Below are 21,946 nucleotides of genomic sequence, written 5' to 3' on the forward strand. Positions count from 1 at the left end.
AGTCTTAGCCACTGGACCACCAGGAAGTCTCAATGCCCCTAGCTTTGTATGGAGGAAATGGAGGATCCAGGATGTTAACTACCGCGTACAAGGTCACAGAATTAGTCACTAGCCTTAGTCATGTCTCATGATTCCCCCATTCAGCACTCTTCCTCCAATACCAGGCTGCCCCTAGCTTAGAGAAACACAGATTTTTTTTTCCCTTGGGCTGTGACAACTTACTACCAATTGATTTCTTTCTGTATCACAAGAAAATATCTTAATAGGTGTCAACTGAAAAAATGCACAACCTAAAAAGTTGAGAATTATCTTTTATTCGGGGAATTACTGAAGACTGTAGCTCAGGGCTTCCCTGGTGGCTCAGATGGTGAAGAGTCTGCCTGCAGTGCAGGAGACCCAAGTTCAATCCCTGGGTTGGGAAGACCCCCTGGAGAAGGAAATGGCAACCCACTCCAGTATTCTTGCCTTGAAAATCCCAGGGATGGAGGAGCCTGGCAGGTTACAGCCCACAGGGTTGCAAAGAGTTGGACATGACTGAGCGAATTCATTTTCACTATAGGCCAGGGATACAGATAGCTCAGACAAAATCTTCCAAAGAGATAAGGGAGGAGCCAGGACATATGAGTTTTGACCGGCAGGATGGGCAAAAAAACCAAAAACATGCGATCAAACAAACATCACAAGATGACTGCTAATCACAAAAACCAGACATCTCAAGTTAATGATTTAAGTGCTTTTCTGCGTACGCGAAAATGCCAGAGTCTGGGTTTATTGAAGTCATTCCTTGGATCCGCATCTTATCTGCCAGTATGCTCTCTTCTCCAATCTGAATTCCCTTTAGGGTACACCACCAGATAGCTACAGTAGCAGCAGTGGCTGATAGATTGATGGCAGGCGACACTTGTTTACCGAAACTTTTTTTTTGGTTTACACAGGCGTGAATGAAAAAGTAAAGGATTCAGTATATTTCAGAATATATTCTAAAAACAAAACTAAACAAAAAGTTCTGGTTCCAGCGAAAATGGGAGTAAGCAACACTCCATGGAGTCCTGCTTCTCTCTCCTTCTGAATGCAACTATAAATCCTAGAAAAAACACACACCACAGCTACCTGAAGACTCTGCAAAGCAAATGACAGTGAGCAGAGTAGAAAAAGCAAGCAGGATTTGAAGCTACATCAAACTGGCAAGAAGCTGTCATTTTCCTCCAGTGTTGTCCAGCTTGTACCCAAGGGCAGCCCCAAATCTGGAAGTGCTCAGTGGGTACAGAGAAGTTCTAAGAAAAACCCTCTCCTTCAGGTCCAAGGAGCAGGAAAAGAAAGATAAAGGACAATGGAGGAAATTCTGTTTTGTGTTCTCCTTCCCTCTCCCCTGCCCCGGGGTAATACTGCAATGGTGCTGGCTGCTGCAAAAAAGCAATGGCAGTACCCTCCAGGCAGGCACCTAAAAACTGGAAAAGGGAAACTCCTCTCGACGAGAGGAGATGAGACCCTACCAGCATGCAATAATCTCTCCCTATCCTCTCACTGCTTGATGTGAATTCACCAAGGAAATACAACAATTCCAATTGCAAACGTACTCAACAATAGTGTTAAAAAATATATGAGACAAAAACTGACAGATATGAAAGGAAAAATAAACAATTTCTCAATTATAGTTAAGAGACTTCACCATGTTCTCCAAGGGTAGAATAAAAGACTTGAATGCCATTGTCAACTAACTGGAACTAACGAATATCTACAGAACACCCCAACCAACAACAGAATATACATTCTTCTTAATTAAAGAACATTCACCAATACAGATCATGTCCTGGACCATTGGGACAAAAAGTTAGGGAATTCCATGGTGGTCCAATGGTTAATACTCGGTGCTTTCACTGGCTGGGGTTCAATCCCTGGTTGGGGAACTGAGATCCAACACGCCACACAGCCCCCCCACCCCCCAAAAAGTTAATAAAGTTAAATGAATGGAAGTTAAAAAAAAAAAAAAAAGGCCTCTGACCATAATGGAATTAAACTAGAAATCAATAACAGAAAGCTAACTGGAAAACTCTCCATCTATCCCAAAATTAAACAATACATTCCCAAATAATCCATGGGTGAAAGAGGAAGTATCAAGGGAAATTAGTAAATATACTGAACTCAACAAAAACATAAGCACACATCAAAATCTGAGATATACACAAAAGCAGTGGTTAATGGGAAATGTATAGCATTAAGGACTTACATGTCAACAATCCAACAACTAAGGTTCTACTTTAAAAAAAACTAGAGGGAATTCCCTGGCAGTCCAGTGGTTAGGACTCCTTACTTTTTCCCTGCTGAGGGCATGGGTTCAATCCCTGGTCAACTCTGGTCAGGAAAGTGAAGTTAAAGTCGCTCCGTCGTGTCTGACTCTTTGCAACCCCAAGGACTATACAGTCCATGGAATTCTTCAGGCCAGAATACTGGAGTGGGTACCCATTCCCTTCTCCAGGGGATCTTCCCAACCCAGCAATTGAACCGGGGTCTCCTGCACTGCAGGCGGATTCTTTACCAACTGAGCTATTAGGGAAGCGCCCAAAAATATGGAACACTTCACGAATTTGCGTGTCAGAGAACTAAAAAGTAAGCAAAAATAACCCAAAAGAACTAGAAAAAAGTAAACAATAAACAAATCAATGAAATTAAAAACAAAAAAATAGTCAATGAAGTCAAGTCAATGAAACCAAAAGCTTGTTGTTAGAAAAGATCAATGAAACTGATAAACTTCTGGCCAGACAATAAAAGAGAAACAATACAAATTACCAATATTAGGAATGAAAGGGACTATTAGAACAAACATTAAAAGGATAATTAGGTGTTAGATGAACAACTCAATGCACATCACAACTGAACATCCACATGCAAAAAGAGAAAAAAAATACTGAACCTTGACCTAACTCGCACACCTTATTAACTCAAAATGGATCCTAGATCTAAATATAAAACATACAACTATAAAACTTTCAGAAGACATAGGAGTAAACCTTCATGACCTAGGCTTAGGCAGAGTTCTTACACATTATACCAAAGACACAATCCATTAAAGAAAAAAAAAAAGATAAAACTGGACTTTATAAAAAGTACAAACTTTTATGCTATGAAAAACACTGTTAAGAAAATGAAAAGACAAGTTACAGACTGGGATATTTGCAAATCACATATCAACAAGGGACATGTATTTATCTACAACACAGACCCAATTATCAAAACACAACAGTTAAACTAACCCAATTTTTTAAAACAGGCAAAAAACTAAAATAGATACTTTACCAAAAAGCTATAAGAATAATAAATAAGCATATTTAAAAGATACTCAACTACATTAAGCACTAGAAAAATACAAATTAAAACCACAATAAAATAATTTTCTTGCCTAGGAAATCCCACAGACAGAGGAGCCTGGCAGGCTACAGTCCATGGGGTCACAAGAGTTGGACATGACTTAAGGACTAGAACAGCAACAAAATACACCTATTGGAATGGCTAAAACACCAAGTGCTGGAGAGGATGCAAAGCAATTGGAACTCTCACACACTGTTGGAAGGCAAGCAAAATGGAACTGTCACTCTAGAAAACAGTTTGACAGTTTCGTATAAACTTACAACATACACTTACCATATGACCCAGCAATCCTACATCTAGGAATTTATCATAGAAAAATGGGGCTTATGAGGGACAGTGAACTAATAGGGGCTCTACTGAGCTAACCTCCATAAAGGTGTCAAGCTGTCTAGAAAGGAGATCCTGAGTGCAGGTTGAAAGGGAGTGCTTTTCAAACACAGGCAGTTCAGAAAAGGTGCCTGTCAAGCTATATCCATTTTGGACTTCTAAACAAGTGAACTGAGACTAAAAGAGAGGGTAATGCTTTAAATATGTGGAGAAGGACAAGGACAAATCCTTGAGAATTTGTATTTCTCTTTATTTCTACCTTAGATATGTAAGAAGGTCTATTCTAAAAATTCTAGCCATTTCAAACCCTACAAAAGAGAAAAACAAAATGTCTTGTCTATGTTTTGCCCAAAGCACCAAAAGGAGGGAGTCACACCACAGGAACTATGCACTGGAAGCAACAGTAATTAAAGTCAAAGAATTACAAGTGAAGGAAAAATTACTGGGGAAGAGAATCCGGCCCAGTAAGCTAGCCTCTCCTCTCGCCTGCTCCCCAAGTCTTCTTACATTAATAAACCTTTGAGACTATGGTTTTATATTTTGAATAACAAACTTTTTAAATCATTCAAACAAAAACTTTTAACATGTTGAATATTCCTCACAGTTTCTATAAAGAAAAAAACATATTTAAAAGAAATGTTAGTGCCAAAACAGTAAAAGGAAGATCCTAGTACTTAACCACCTTTGTTGGCCCAACTACCTAGAGCAAGCCACTTGACTTCTCTAAGCCTCTCTTCCAGCAATAATAAAATAAAGAGTATTGAATAAATATTGAATATTGAAACCTGAAAAATTAAAATAAAAAATAAGGGTATTGAATCAGCTTTAAAAATCTATGAGAACAAATATTTAATGATCACACTACGTGTCATTCTATTTTCAGTCTGTCAATTTTAAAAGCATCATTCTTTACAAATCAAAGGGAGCCTCTTCATTTGACTGCTTGTATAGTCAGGCAATTCTATACAAGGAAAAAATAAGTTAAACCAAACTTTAATAAAGAGCAAAATATTATATACTATACTTAACATTAAGTTTGAGAATTCTGAACTGAGAAAGCAGCAAGATCAAGGTCTTTAAACAGAAAATGAACAACAACAACAACAAAAGCTGAATAGCTGAAGGCCCATTTATGAAACAGAGAATACAATATCATAAATGATATCAACACATCAACATAAGCATCATTTAAATCCATTTCAAAATGGAAAGGGAAAATGTAAAAAATCCAGAATCAGAAGTAAGCTTCATGTACCTCTTCTTTTTCCTCCTTGTTCAATTCACTTTGTGTGAATTCACACTACCCCAGAGATGACCTAAGTAACAGGGAAACATGTCATACCAGTAAGTGCCAATCACTCATTCAACAAATATTTGCTGAGCCTTTGCTATGCCAGGCATTGTAATAGGTGCTGGGGACTGGCAAGGACATAGCCTCTATCCTTAAGATCTCAAAGTCTACTGAAGAAAACAGATTTTTAAATTCCAGCCACATAATAAAAGGCAAAAATTGCTAATCAATGACAGAACACTGTATTTATGATAAGCGAAATACTGTCATGGCCAAACTAACTCAATATATTTAGACATTTTTTTCTTTTGTGAGCGATTTCTGGATCAAACAAATTCAAAATCCCATACATATATAGAAAGAGGTTTTTAGCACAGTCGTTTATTCACTCAGCCGTGTCCGACTCAGTCCGACTCATTTGCAACCCCATGGACTGTAGTCTGCCAAGTTCCTTTGTCCATGGAATTTTCTAGGCAAGAATACTGGAGTGAGTTACATTTCCTGCTCCAGGGGATCTTCCTGACCCAGGGATCGAACCTTCATCTCCTGTATCTCCTGCACTGACAGGTAGATTTCTCACCACTAAGCCACCTGGGAAGCCCCTATGTAGCACAGTACCGGTACACAGTACCAGTACTCATTCAAAACCTTTAGGGGAAAACTGAAAATTTTCTGGACTTTAGAAAGGTAATATAGTACCTACACAATACGTCATAATTTGCCCATTATGTCTGGAGCATCTGTTCTATTATCAAACAATATTTCTGCAGTAACACATAAGAATATTCACACCAAGGAGAGAAATAAATACTACAAACTGCCTCACAACTGGTCAGATCAGACTTTAACACCGAAAGAATTATGAAGAACGTCTTTTGGCAATTTCAGAACTGATAAGAGATGATGTACCCATATTCAATGACCCTATCACTGTTTAAATAATGTAAAATTACCTAGGTTTATATCCCAGCTCCACAACTTATTAGCTGTATCCTTGTGTAAATGTCTTAACCTCTCAGAATTCAGTTTCCTCATCTGTAAAATGGGGCGAGTACCTACCTCAATGGATTGTTACAAGAAATAAACCAGAATACACATAAAAGTCTTAGCAAAGTGCCTGGCACATAGTAATCACTAAACGAATGTTGGCTACATGAACAAATCATCCTTGCACAAAATAATCTTGAGCAAAAACAAGTTGCAGAAAGACACACAGCATTAATATTTATAAAAGTTTAAAAGACATGAAAGTATGTGTTCTTTAGATCTACTACAAAAATGCAGTAAGTATATATGTAACTGGGAACTTCCCCGGGGGGGCCAGTGGCTAAGACTCTGTGCTCCCATTGCAGGGGCCTGGGTTCAATCCCTGGTCAGGGAACTAGATCCTATATCCCGCAACCAAAACCTGGGGCAGCCAAATAAATAAATATTAAAAAAAGAAAAAGAGTATATATATAGCTGAATCACTTTGCTGTACACCTAAAACATACCTCAACTGTGAAAATGCAGTAAGAGAATAAGAATGTGTATGTGAAAGACAATCATCTGGGAAAGAGGGGAATCTGACTGGGGTAGTTATTACACAGGAAGCTTCAGATACATTGGTGGTATTTTACTTCTCGGACTAGGCAGTAGGTAAATGAATGTTTATTATTATTCTCCATGTGCTTTATATCTGAAATATTTCTAAAAATTAGATTCAAATACATCCATGTATTAGACATATGTAATGAATGCTGTAGACCACATTACCTACTTTAATTACAATGTAGAAGATTTCTTTATTTTTTGAAAGTGTTTACTTGCTTTTCAAAATACTCATTAACCAAAAACATATAACAGCTTAAACATCTATCATAAAAAACAATAACTCTATCCTTTAAAATAAAAACTTGGTAAGGATATAATGTATAGTAATGACTCAGCTATACAGAACATAGCTGAGAATCCAAAACACGTTTTTATAATCTCATGCAGCCAACAGAGAGATTCACATCAACACGCATCGACGTAGAACATCTACTTTACTCTATTTGCAAGTTCTTATTCAGCTTTTTCCAGAATAGAACAAATTAGAAAACCGGAGGAAAAACTGCAGAGAGTGGAAGCCGGGAGAGAGAAGCTGCTTCGGGAAAGGACACTGATGGAAGTTCCAGCGTCACCTGACGGCAGGGGGCACACAAACAAACAAAGCACAGCAAAGCAAACAAACGAAACATATCAGAAGCAAGCATTCAAAGCGTAATAGCAAGATCTATACATTCTGGAGATCTGCCGTAACAATACTGTGCCTATACAATATTATATTGTGCAGCTGAAAATTTGTCAAGAGGACAGCTCTTGCTGTATTCTAAAAAATACACATAAATATTCTAAAAATTCCACAATCTAAAAATTAGCTTGTGCCCCTTACTGATTTCTATCTTATTAAAAGTTGTAGATGATTAGTCAAAAAGGAAAAGACCAAATCACTGATAAATCTCTACCTTTGACTTCCACAATAATTACCTTGATTTACAACTTTTTTTAAAAAAACCCAAAACTAAAGCATTTATCTTATACACACTTAGACACACACAGAGCATTGCAGTCTGAGGATACTTAGGGTGCTAGTAAAAAGTCTTCAACTCTCCCTAAAGTCCTAAGAATATTAACAAGTTAAAAATAGTACCATATTCAGTTTTTTAAAATAAGACCATGGCTCATCAAGGAATGGCTCATAAATATCAACATTTAACATTTAAAGCAAAAGATAGAAAAAAATTGAATATAAAATTATATCCTAACTCATCAAATTATATACATTGTTGTTTACTCGCTAGATTGTGTCCAACTCTTCACAACCCCATGGACTGTTACCTGCTAGGCTTCTCTGTCCATGGGATTTCCCAGGCAATACTGGAGTGGGTTGCCACTTCCTTCTCCAGGGGATCTTCCCAATCCAGGAATCAAACCCAACTCTCCTGCACTGGCAAGCGGATTTTTTTACCACTGAGCCACAAAGGAAGCCCAAATTATATATTAAATATGTATAATTTTGTGTATATCTCAATAAAGCTGCTCTAAAATCTAAAGGTAACAGTTACATGAAAATAAAACAGTATCCATGGAATAACCAATTTCTAAAAATTATATAGTTCAAATACTGTCTACTCTCATTTGTTTAACTACCTGATCCATCAAAGACTGAGAAAGATATATTTAAGTCTATTACCATGATTATGTTTTTGTCAATTTCTCCTTTTACATCTAACACATTTAGTACTTCAATGGTTTCAGTCAATGCCTAAACATCCATATGGTTTGTATGTACATGTTTGTACATGTTTTCAAAATAAAATGTCCCTCTTTGTCATCTTTTTAAAAACTAAAAATAAAAAGTAAAACACTTATTAGGACAAGGATGAAAAGCAAACACAAAAAAATTAAGTCTGATTTGTTAAGGAAAAGGAGCTGTGGATAAATGTATTCTATTTAATTAATGGCTATTTGATAAATAAGGATGAAAACAGAAAAAAAGGAAGCATGAAATTCATTTTGGAAAAATTTCTATCCAAAATGGTTAAACAAAATTGGGTTTTGAAGCTTAAAACTAAATTAGTATTATTTTACATGTCAAAGTAATCAAAACTATAAATGCTGCATATGGAAAAGAAAAATTTTAAATAGTAGAAGAGACCAGGAAAAAAAAAAGACTGCAAATATTCCAATTCACCTAAATCCTATCCCTGAAATGGAGAACACAGTTACTTTCCAAAATTTCCACAAAACCCTTTGTGGGAGAAAACCATCAATACCATCTCCAAGCCATGATCACCTTTTTTCTCTGAAATACCTATTTTTCCCACTCAAATATAAGCTCCCTAAAGCCTGATTCTTGATTATTTTATTATTCCTTATATTCCCTTGCCTTAAAGAGTAGGAACTGAATAAATACTGCATTTACTGAATTCTAAAGAGTAGAAAACCCTTATTTAAAGAAAAGGTACTTGTTCTTTCCAGAGCATACAAAATAAAGGGCACTGGATACTAACAGCTATAGAAAAGGCATCAGGACTTAACCCAGTCCTCTATTCTATCATACTTAGTTAACTTTCTTCCCATTTCTGAACTCACACTCCCTGGCTGTGAGCTCTGAGCTGACAGACAACAGTCAAATATATAAAGGGTGGGACTCCCACTGCTATCTGCTCTTGCTTCCTCTAAACTTAAAGGTATTCGAGCTCTAAATCTAAAAATAAATCCTAAATTAAAAGTGATTTTTCAATATGAAAATTATTCCTTTCCTAGCCACATACTATACTAGAAATCTTTCTTGATAAACTGTAAGAAAAGAAATTAAGATTTCTGTTAACTTTACCACCAATCACAGACTTGTAAGTATGGCTGATAGTGCTCAAGGGACCCAAATTAACATTGGACAAAACCCTCCAAAAGAAGGTACCACGCTTTCTCTCTCACACTCTTCATATGACCTATACTGTCAAATTACACTCCACACAAAACCCCTATTTCAGATTTTTATCTCATATGTATATCTGAATTGCTTTAGTATATTTAAAACTTGCAAAAATACCATGACCAAAATAGTAAGAAAACTTAATAGTAAGAAACTTAAACCAAACTAATCAACAGTATTATGCTTCAATCAGATTTTTACTTTACAATGTATCTTACAGACACTGCTGCTGCTGCTGCTGCTAAGTCACTTCAGTCGTGTCTGACTCTGCGTAACCCCAGAGACAGCACCCACCAGGCTCCTCCGTCCCTGGGATTCTCCAGGCAAGAACACTGGAGTGGCTTGCCATTTCCTTCTCCAATGCGTGAAAGTGAAGTCACTCAGTCATGTCCGACTCTTCGGGACCCCATGGACTGTAGCCTACCAGGCTCCTCCGTCCGTGGGATTTTCCAGGCAAGAGTGCTGGAGTGGGTTGCCATTGCCTTCTCCATTACAGACACTACCTGTCATTAATCTGACTTAGCTGAGTTCTCTCACTGTCTGTGTTTTTGTGGTTTTCTTTCTTTGGGGTAAAGTGGGCAGGGAGGTGGAAGCAGCACACATCTATTTCTCCTGTATGAAGAAATGTGCTCATAAAAAGGAAATATTCTACAGAATGAAGAAAAAGGGGTGGCCAGTGTTAGTACATCACTGTTTGATAGAAGAGATTAAATCTGGGGATAAGTAGTTTGGTCTCTGGAGAGGCAAAACACCATTGTCGGACAGGGACAGTTCTTTCATCAAGTTTCACCTTGGCCTAGAATGATAAAACACTCAAGCCCATCCAACTTTATAGGATCTGGTTTCAGGCTCACAATGCAACTTTCTGATTATTAATCACCTTCTGAAGTACCTTGTCTCCCAAACACCTCCATACAAGGAACAGAGGACCCCACAAAGTAGATACAGGTAATTCAATAGAAAAGCATAACCCTTTATGAATTACAACACTGTTATCCTAACTTACACATCAGTGAGTCTGATCAGGATGAATCATTCCTAGGTGAAATACTAAAATGGAATTTCTGGATCTTCAAGGGGAAGGCTGTGAAATGTGTGACCACATTAGGATATCACCACACCCTGTCTAAGCAGTCACCTGGTATCCCTCTACAAGATCTTAAGCTCAACTGTCCCTCAACTGTCAGTGTTATAGGAATCTTCTTTTATGCTTAATTATCCATAAGCAAAACTCACCAAACCTGAGATTTTAAAATTAGATATATATAAATGTAAATATGCCTACTGAATCATTCAGTCACCTTAATTCATATGAAAAGTAATAAAGGCCAAATAAACAATGACAGATGAACATGATCAATTTGACACAAATAAAATAAAAAGCAATTTTTCACTCTCTTAACCCTAATATTAGCAAAGACATACCATAGAGGCCTCAATTATCAAAAACGGTCACAAAATGCTTCAAATAAAATCTTAATTTTTTTAAACATATGCCCTAAAGGGTAAGATGCACTCTCATGTGAAATGCTGGGCTGGATGAAGCACAAGCTGGAATCAAGATTGCCAGGAGAAACATCAATAACCTCAGATACGCAGATGACACCACCTTTATGGCCGAAAGCGAAGAGGAACTGAAGAGCCTCTTGATGAAAGTGAAAGAGGAGAGTAAAAAAGTTGGCTTAAAACTCAGCATTCAGAAAACTAAGATCATGGCATCTGGTCCCATCACTTCATGGCAAACAGATTGGGAAACAATGACAGACTTTATTTTTTGGGGCTCCAAAATCACTGCAGATGGTGATTGCAGCCATGAAGTTAAAAGATGCTTGCTCCTTGGAAGAAAGGCTATGACCAACCTAGATAGCATATTAAAAAGCAGAGACATTACTTTGCCAACAAAGATCCATCTAGTCAAAGCTATGGTTTTTCCAGTGGTCATGTATGGATGTGAGAGTTGCACTATAAAGAAAGCTGAGAACCAAAGAACTGATGCTTTTGAACTGTGGTGTTAGAGAAGACTCTTGAGAGTTCCTTGGACTGCAAGGAGATTCAACCAGTCCATCCTAAAGGAAATTAGGAATTCCTGAATATTCATTGGAAGGACTGATAGTGAAGCTGAAACTCCAGTACTTTGGCCACCTGATGCCAAGAACTGACTCCCTGGAAAAGACCCTGATGCTGAGAAAGACTGAAGGCAGGAGGAGAAGGGGACAACAGAGGGTGAGATGGTTGGATGGCATCACCAACTCGATGGACATGAGTTTGAGCAAGCTCCAGGAGTTGGTAAAGGACAGGGAAGCCTGGTGTGCTGCAGTCCATGGGGTCACAAAGAGTGAGACACGACTGACCGACTGAACTGAACTGAATTGAAAAGGTAAGATAAATCTTAAGGGAGATCTCTGTACCTAATGTGAATATAGGTGCTTTAACTTCCATATATTTTGATATCTTTCATATAATGAACATGCATAATTTGAGAATTCTTGCTTTAACGATCCAAATTAACAAAAACCACAAGAATGGATAAATAAAGCAAAACTGCAAACTTTCAAAATAAAAAGGTGACACTCATCCTAAAAGGACAGAGTCACAGTTATCTATGGGCACTTTTATACAGATGACTTTAGAAAGCTATGAGAAAGTGACTTAATACTAAGACAACAAATTTTTCCTAGCATATTCTTCACGAATCCAAGTTCTGTTAATTTGAGATAGCCAAGAAGTGGGTGAGGAGGAGAAGCACTGGTCTATAGGAAATGAAAGATTCATTTTTAACCTATGTTTGACATTAGTTAGAAATGGGAGACATGACTGAGCGACTTCACTTTCACTTTTCCCTTTCATGCACTGGAGAAGGAAATGGCAACCCACTCCAGTATTCTTGCGTGGAGAATCCCAGGGACAGCGGAGCCCGGTGGGCTGCCGTCTATGGGGTTGCACAGAGTCGGACACGACTGAAGCGACTTAGCAGAAATGGGAGGGGGGGGAGAGCATTGAAGTCCCACTGATAACAGAGTCAAAAACTGTAAAATATCTAGGAATAAATTTAGCAAGAAAGGTATACGAACTAGATGAAGACAACTATTAAATCTACAAAATCTTTACTGAAGAAACTAAAATAAGACCTCAATAAATGGAAACATTATAATATGGAAAAGTTATCATCACTTAAAAATGTCAGGCCTTCCAAAATTAATATATGAATATAGTACAATTCCAAACACTGAATTGGCTTTTTTGAGGCTTTCTGAACTCAACAGAATTATATTCAACCAATATAGATAAGAATAAATATTTAAGAATAGTCAAAAAAACTGAAAAGTACAGTGACAGGAGCTCTTCTTAACAAGAGCATAACTTTCTATGTAAAGCTATGATATTCAAAACAGTAAAATAATGGTACAGGAAGAGTAAAACAGAACATCCAGAAATAGAGCAAACATATATGGGAACTTAACATATGATAAGGCAGTACTTAATTCATTGAAGAAAGGATGGTTTATTTAGTCTGGACACAGCTGGCTCTCTATACAAAAAAAAAATCATATAAGATTCCTTATTTTATACCAGATAAAATTTAACTCTAGATTAATAAATTCATATGTTATACAACAAAGAATTAATATACCATAAGATGTTCCTGCAAGATAGGAGAAAAAGAAAAATGAAGCAAGGGCATGAACAGGCAATTCACAGTAAAGGAAATCCAAAAGACCACAAAACATATTAAAAGAGGCTAGCTCCAGCAATAATCAAGGAAATTAAAATTAAGACAAAACTGAGAAGCCATTTAGCAACTAGCAGACCAGCAAAAATTAAATTAAGTAATGTCATCTAAAGATGTGACGTTATTGGAGAACCCACTGCTAGTAGAGATGGAAATTATGACAACCTACTACAAGAGTAATCTGGCAACAGTAACATTTAAAATATAATTCCTTTAACTCAGAAATCCCACCTAAGAGATTCTACTCTATAGAAATAAGAGCATCAGCAAATAAAGAAACATGTAAAAGGATGTCTAGTGCACTACTGTTTGTAGTGCAAAAATCTAGAAACAGCCTAAATGTATACAAGAAAATGATTGAATAAATTATGTAGAGTACATCCACACTGTGAGACATAATAGGGTTTTCTTTTTTTAAGTTTTTTAATTGGAAGATAATTACAATGCCATGTTGGTTTCTGCTGTACAACAACATAAATCAGCTATAAGTATACATATATCTCCTCCCTCTTGAGCCTCCCTTCCACCCTTCCATCCCACCCCTCTAAAAACAAGGTAGAATTATACTTACTGACCATGATGTGTTAAGTTTCAGTTACAGAGTAACATAAAAAGTATGATCTACCCTTTGTAAAAACAAAGCACCCCATGTATGTACATTAATGTTGCATATACAGTACTTAACCATGCATGGAGAGAAATACTGAAGTATACTCAAAACCTGGTAAAATGGTTGGGAAATAAAAACAAAGGGGCTGGGGAAATGAACAGTTTTTTTTTTAGAAGTATGTCTTTAGTTTTTTTTCATTTATTACAGTGGACATCTATTATTTGTAAATAGATTAAGAACTTTTTTAAAACGCCTCAGCACTGTTAAAGTAGGTTCTTCAAAAACAGGGGGGAAGTTGATAACAAATCACTAAACTATCAACATATTCCCATTTTGAGGGAAAAGACTGAAGTTCTCAGCTTACTATGAGTTCCCTGAGCATAATGAATTACGTAACAGGTATTCAAAAGAAAGAAGAAAGATGGCAGGCAGAGCAAATTTCTTTGCTGTCACTTGAAACTTGGGCATAACAAAGGGTCTGAGTAAATTACAGTAGAAAAGGAAACTATCCATTTCGGAATTAAATATCTAAATAATATTTCCAAAGACACACAGATAGGTTTTGTATATGTTCTAAATCTGAAATTTCAATAACATCAACTCTATCAGTCGCAAGTAAATGACCTGCAGTAAACTCCTACGAGCTTCCCATGTGGCTCAGTGGATAAAGAATCTGCCTGCTATATAGGAGACACAAGAGACTTGAGTCTGACCACTGGGTTAGGAAGATCCCCTGAAGGAAGGGCATGGCAACCGACTCCAGTATTCTTGCCTGGAGAATCCCATGGACAGAGGAGCCTGGCAGGCTACAGCCCATGGGGTCACACAGAGTCGGACACGGCTGAAGGGACTCTACATGCATACACATGCTATGTACTAGAGATGCCATAAATTAGATAGTTCTTGTCCTTTGAAGATCAGGACAAGTAAACAATTCCACAAACATTAAAACAAACAAACAAACTACAATCCTTTGCCTGGGGTAGAGAGGAAGAAAGAATAGATTCACTAGTTGGAAGGGAGAAAGAAAAGCTTTCCAGGTATAAGCAGAACAGGTACAATGAATGAAAGAACACTTGAGTGTTCAAGGAACAACAAAAGTTCAGTGTGCATAAATAAAATAACACAACTAAATGCTAGTAGAGTCAAATTATAAGCAACTTCCTCATTCTACTTTCTTAAATAATGAACACCATTTATTAAACTTCCATCATGTAAAGCTTCTAAAGAAAATATAGTGCCCATGCCTTCACTGATAGAAATACACATTTTTAAAAGTCACATACATTGATTGAGTACTAACAGAAAGGAGTCCCAGGTGGCTCATTGGTAAAGAACTCACCTGCCAACAGAGAAGACAAAACAGACACAAGTTCAATCCCTTGGTCAGGAAGATTCCCTGGAGTAGGAAATGGCAGCTCATTCCAGTATTCTTGCCTGGAAAATTCCATGGACTGAGGAGCCTGACAGCCTTCAGTCCATGGTGCGGCAAAGAGTCGGACACAACCGAGCGACTGAGCGACTATTAGAAAAAGAGGCTCTTCCTTCTTTTATTTGTTTCTTGTTTCTTTTATTTTTTGGCCACACCACGACACAACTAGGATCTTGGTTCCCCAACAAGGGATCGAACCCAAGCCTCCTGCAGTGCAATCAAAGAGTCTTAACCACTGGTCCACTAGGGAAATCCCAAGGCTCTTTCTTCTTACAATAGTTTTCCTTCAATACTCAGACCCCAAAATCCGTAACAATAACTACAAAGATTCAATTAACTCTACACAGTGTACCTATTTTTTCAGTTAGCTTCCCCATTCATCTCAAACCAGTATTTTCACCATATTTTAAAAGTATCATGTTTTCAAAAATTTCAAAAAGTGAGAAGGGAATCTCTTGTGCAGACTTTAGAAAGGAATTTAAAAAATTAACTTCCCTTCCATCTCTTCACCTTGAAACTGAACAATTTCCCAAGAGTGAGGTTTAGTAAGCAGAAACTAAACTGAGATGTAAAAACACTAGTGGAACTTCTTTTACTTTGAGTTGTACAACTGTGTGATCATTTACGAAAGTTAAATCTTATGATCAAATAGTGTACACCATCTATGCTATGACAGTCTTAATGTTAACCCAAAGGCTGACAAGGAGGAGACTACAAATATTTCACATCTCCAAGGATTAATAAGTACATGTCTTTCTCATATTTGCTCTTTCCAAGAATCTAGAACATTAATCTCAAAGCCAGACAAGCTGCACAGCCTAGGATGCTCAGCCAAACACAATCAGCTACACATGCAAACTGGAGTGAGCAAAGCAACTAATTATCAGGTTACACTGTGACTGCTGCACAGTAACAACAAAGAAAGGGGGGTGAAAACTACTTGCCTTTAAGATTTCTTTAATTATTAATAAAGTACAAAGGTCACATATGTTTTCTTCATCTTTTAAAAAAAAATCTTTTTTCTAAGACTGTTTTTCACTGGCAACATTTATAACTCATTAATTTTCTTCTCCAATAGTTTGAGTAGTTCAAAACAAAACCCCACCAAAAAAGGCAAAACTTCAAAGTACCTAGTAAAAAAAAGCATTTCTCATTTTAATCATATTATCCTAACCCTTGCCCTTTTTGTACAAAAGTGTTAGTTAATACTGACTCAACAAGTTTGGCAGGTGTGGGTTTTTTTTTTTTCTTCCACTTTTGGACCCTTCAAACTCGGACAAGAGATTGTTCTAGTGACCAGAATTCATAGCAAATTAAGTATTTTAGATGACTCCTTCAGTGAAAAAAAACCTTATATGTACTTTAAATGTAGAAATGATGCTGTTACTGAAACAAAATTTTCTATACAAAAAGGCAAATGAAAGAATCCTAATACTTTTTGCCAAAAATGATTTTCAAAACCTGTAAACCAACAAATATACGCGCTTACATAAATCTATATGTTCTCTTAATTTTAAAACTGCTTACTACTTTAACGGGCTTCCCCAGTGGCTCAAGCAGATTCTTTACCGCTCAGGTGGTAAAGAATTCGCCTGCAATGCAGGAGACTTAGGTTTGGTCCCTGGGTCAGGAAGATCCCCCTGGAGAAGGGAATGGCTACCCACTCCAGTATTCTTGTCTGGAGAATTCCACGGACGGAGGAGCCTGGCGGGCTAGTCCATGGGGTCGCAAAGAGTCGGACACTATTGAGCCACAAACACATAGCTACTGTAATATCATCCTGCATGAAAGAAACTGAACAAGTAACAAAAGGATGAAAGTCAAAATCAAGAACTGAAAACAATTCATAAAGGAAGACCGAACGACAAGCACCTAAAACAGATAAAACAAGTTGCTGCAGGTTGAAGAAAGGTAATAGTTTTTAGATTTTCTGAAGCTAAATCCAAATTAGTTTTGAAGTTTTGATATCAATTACATCCTGCTGTATATACAAAACTTTTAAATCCTCATCAAATGCAAATAAGGAGATTAAGCATTTTGATAATCTGTTTTGGTATGTGTTTTCCCAATTCCATTTTTTTAATTAAAAATAATCTTTTGGAAAATATTTGTTCAATTTTTTCAATTTGCATAGAATTATTACAAATCACATAAAAACTTAAGTTTTTGTTTTTGCACACGACTAACCTCAAGACTCAAGACTACTTTTAAAAATAAATAGTAAGATGAAATATCACCAAAGCATTGCTGACAATTTTTGTACTTTATAGTTTCACTCTAAAATTCATCTTCAAATCTAGAACTGCTGTCAGTGAAACAGATCAAAGAACAAGCAACTGCTCCAAAAGAAATTAAGGTTTCCTAAACAATGTTTATTTCAAGTATGGAACCCCAACAATCCCTTAGACTAAGTAGACATTCAAGTATGATCAATCAAAGGTGCACTAAAATAAACAACACATCATTTGCAAGGCAAAAGGATGCTTTCTTCAACTGAATACAAACTACCTAAGAATGAATGACATTTAAATACCAGTACTTAATACCATAAAATGAACTAAGTTAACACCCATCTGATAGCTCTCCCAATATTTAATATTGGGAGTATTTGATAGTATAACTCAGAAATGAACATTTCAGTAGCAACTACAAGGGGATACTCAGTATATGAGTGCTGCTATGCTTAGTTGCTCAGTGGTGTCCGACTCTTTGCAACCCACCAGGCTCCTCTGCCCATGGGGATTCTCCAAGGTGAGAATACTGAAGTGGGTTGCCATTTCCTCCTCCAGCGAATCTTCCCAACCCAGGGATCGAACCCAGGTCTCCAGCACCGTGGGCAGATTCAAGCCCCAGTATATGACTGAGTAGGACTGGGGGCAGGAGGAGAAGGGGACGACAGAGGATGAGATGGTTGGATGGCATCACTGACTCTATGGACATGGGTTTGGGTAGACTCCGGGAGTTGGTGATGGACAGAGAGGCCTGGCGTGCTGCAATTCATGGGGTCGCAAAGAGTCGGACACGACTGAGCGACTGAACTGAACTGAACTGAGTGAGGATTCCATGTACCTTGTTAGACAGCCCTTTAAACGAAAAAAGAGACTCCATAGCTTTAGAGTAAATATACAAACAGTAAATAACACATTTTTGAAAAGTCTCCTGAAAACAAATACCAAGAACACTGACTATTTACAATGAAACATTCACTCTTCTATTGAGACATCATATGACTAATATAGGAATTTATCTACCTGATAAGAATAATGCACTTATACATGGATTAGAAGTATTGAAAGATTTGGTCAAGTTCAAGTTATAAATTTAAGTTTCAGCAGTCACTAGGGTACCATCTCAAATAATTTACATCTCTCTTTTGCAGATGTGAAAACCCAGGCTGAGGTGAAACAGAGGCGACTCAGTCACACTCACCTAACTTAAATTATAGGAAATAATCAGTAAATTACAGTGAAATGCTTTTTATTCAAGTATACTATACTGCAAACATACCTTAAGAATAGAATGAAACTGAAGAAATTACCGGTGCCTGGAGAGTCTATTTTTTTTTTTTTTTGAGAGTCTATATTTTTAAAGCAAAAGTTAAAGCGTATACAGTATGATAAGCATTATGGGGAACAGTAAAAGTGAATATTTAAAATCCAACTATCCCCAGAAAAATACCATACACGAAGTGAATCCAAGTATTTTTTCGGAGTTAGTCAACAATGAACACTACTGTACAAACCACTTGAAAGTTAAAATCACCAAGAAATCCTCACTCCTCTCTTCTCTGTTAACTAATCCCGACAGTATCTAAAAAAACGTTCCTTTCCCTTCTACCAATGTCAGACTAAGATTCTTTTTCACAGGCAGGATGCCCTGGGCAGGGATACTATACACAGCATCAAGAAAAATATGTTAAGTGTCAAAAAGTACCCAAAAGCTACGTGTTCAGGCCAGGAAGGGATGAGAAAACACAAATGAGAAAACATTTGACAGCCTCTCCCTACCACCTTCCCCCCAAAAGCCCTTTACTCAGCTTTATAAACATGTACTGTTGAAGTACACTCGGAGCGAATGGTTCGACGAATCTCCTACACCGAACCCTAACTGAGAAACACAACCAACCGTCCCGACTCTGTCAAGCCGCCAAGAAAATCGGGAGAATTATTGATAACTGATGTCTGCAGGATCAGGACTTTGAGAGAAGGGTAACCAATTGTGTTCGCAGGCGAGTTTAAGAAAAAAGAGGGGGGGACCCCCAGAAAATTAGGAAAGAAGTTGGTCGGAAGGTTAGAGGCGAGGCCGACGTCCAGTTCAAAGAGAACGGCAATGCGGGTGCAGACAACGATTAACTGAGTATTTTGAAATACAGAAGAGAGTTTCACGAAAGACCTGACTAGGATGCAAGATACAAGAACACTGATACGTGGCACACAGAAGACACGCGGAGGTGGGACCCGCCCCGCTAACCCCAGGCTCTCTGAATGAGTCCTCAAAGGAGGAGTGCAGCCTGAGAAAGTCAATGGGTCCAAGGAGGCCCGCACCGGCCGGGCAACGCCATAACACGGACGCAGCCGCGTGCGGAGCCTCCGGGTCTGAGGCCTCTGGGGTGGCCCTCAAGAAGTCGGAACAACCCCTGTGCTCCCGGCCCCTCCTGGCCCAGAATCTGTCCTCTCTTCTCACCCTCCACGATCTAGGACCGGACCCCTGGGATAGACAGGAAGCTTCCGGCCGAGCGCTCCCGGCAGGCGCGGAGTAAAACAAGAAGTATTCTCTTAGCGCCGCGACTGACACTCACCGGCCCGAAACCTCGAATGAAACCAGCAGCTCCGGGGGCGGCGGCAGCAGTGGCAGCAGGAACCGAACATCCAAAATGGCGGCTCCCTCAGCCTCACCACCGCTACTGCAGGCGGAGGGATCTTAGGTGGGAAGGAGTTTTTAACTAACTTTGCACACTATCACAGAAACTTAGGTCCCTATCTCTCTCTTCTTGTCGGTCTCGCGTCCCCAGACTGCAACTTCTCGTGCTTCCCCTCTCCTATTATCCAAGAACTCGGACCCCACCGAGGACTATTTGCCAAGGAGGAGGTGACTGCTCCTGGAAGAGCGACGCAAAGCGTAGCAAGGTTCGGGGCTGTCACTGATGACGCGAGACGCTGCTGCCGAGTCACCGCTGCGAAGAGTCTGAGCGAGAAAGACCCGGTGGACCCCAGAGCCCACGAACATTGGTTCCGCCTGCGGTGGGGTGGGAGCTGGGCTACCAGGAAGTGGCGGAGCCACCTGAAAAGGGTGGGGCTAGCAAGGTAGCGGAGGAAATGGGGAGGCGAGGCAGGTAGAGGCGGAGAATACTGAGGCTGGCCGACCTGATCCTAATCCACCAGAACCCCAAATTCTTACCTATCACTTTTGAGACCTTAGCTTTCTCTGTAGGTTAACTTTAGGAACATGCTCCAAGTAGTCTTGGATTCTGAAGTTTTATGTCATCTTTGCAACGAATTTTATAAAAATAAGAGAGGATGTCACAGAAGAATAGATTTCAAGCACTCTATCATCTGTCAACCTTTGGCACTGAACAAGACATTTAGATTCTCTGGGTCTCAGTCTCCTCATTGTAAAAAGAGAAGATTTGTACTAGTGGTAGACTGCAAGGAGATCCAATCAATCCATCCTAAAAGAGATCAATCCTGGATGTTCTTTGGAAGGTCTGATGTTGAAGCTGAAACTCCAATACTTTGGCCACCTCATGCGAAGGGTTGACTCATTGGAAAAGACCCTAATGCTGGGTAGGATTGGGGGCGGGAGGAGAAGGGGACGCCAGAGGATGAGATGGTTGGATGGCATCACCGACTCGATGGACATGGGTTTGGGTAGACTCCGGGAGTTAGTGATGGACAGAGAGGGCTGGCGTGCTGCAATTCATGGGGTCGCAAAGATTCGGACACGACTGAGCGACTGAATTGAACTGAACTGAAAACCATTCCAGAATGGGCTTTCCAACTGTGACTCCATGTACCAATGACCTGAGCTGAAGACAGCCCAACCGTACAGGTCTAGGCTTGATAAATAATTACTAACCCTGACACGAGTATTTTCCATGTGAACATAAAAAGAGCCCAGATATCATTGCCCATTCAAAGAAAAGGTGACCTAATATTCCTTCAGATGAAATGGCAATAAGTATTCCTGAAAGTGAATAAAGCAGAGCACCTAGCTAGATGACAAAGAGAACAGAACTAACCACAGATCTTGAGTTTAGGACCTGTCACAGGCAGGAGGTTGTACTTTTTGTCCTTAGCCATTTTCATGCAGGGAATTTCAAAACAGTTAACAAAAACTGAATTGAGCAGCCCTGCCTGTGCAATTTCATTCTGAGCTACTGGGGCATGCCAAGTAGCTGTAAAGAAAGGAGGCCAAGGGCCTAATAATAGTAATTATCACTTTTTATTATTAAAGATTGATATCCCATCTTCATATATAATCTAATTTGACCCTTGAGACAACCTCCTGAGTCAGACTAGACAAGCCTAAGGAACTTAGTTTTACAAACAAGGAGACTGAGGCTCAGAGAAGCTGAAACTTGCTAAACGACCTGCCTCTCCCCTCCCCCACTGGGGTTCCTCTCTTTGGTACACACCCACTCACCCTTCCCCACACTCAGAGTGCTATAAACCGAGAGCAAATGATTTGGGGAGCAGAATGCTTATGAAAGAAGCACAAGCTGGAATCAA

At 38.7% G+C, this 21,946-nt stretch overlaps 1 protein-coding gene across 9 annotated transcripts in view; it reads right to left on the minus strand.

The window, feature by feature from the left end:
• The window catches only part of AP1G1 (adaptor related protein complex 1 subunit gamma 1), a 98,524-nt gene that overhangs the window by 55,480 nt on the left and 21,098 nt on the right, over positions 1 to 21,946 (minus strand). For 2 of the 9 annotated variants that reach the window (XM_081512555.1, XM_081512564.1), the window contains exon 1: positions 20,017 to 20,111. The exons of 5 other annotated variants lie outside the window; for them this stretch is intronic. The gene's annotated coding sequence lies outside the window, so the exon portion shown is untranslated. Of the gene's footprint in view, positions 1 to 19,901; positions 20,112 to 20,615; positions 21,186 to 21,946 lie in introns of those variants that run through there. 2 more of the 9 variants (XM_081512561.1, XM_081512556.1) reach the window with 2 other exon arrangements.

This window comes from Giraffa tippelskirchi, chromosome 7 (genome assembly GCF_054371585.1).
Source record: "Giraffa tippelskirchi isolate mGirTip1 chromosome 7, T2T-mGirTip1v1.2.pri, whole genome shotgun sequence".
Classification (NCBI taxonomy): Eukaryota; Metazoa; Chordata; class Mammalia; order Artiodactyla; family Giraffidae; genus Giraffa; species Giraffa tippelskirchi.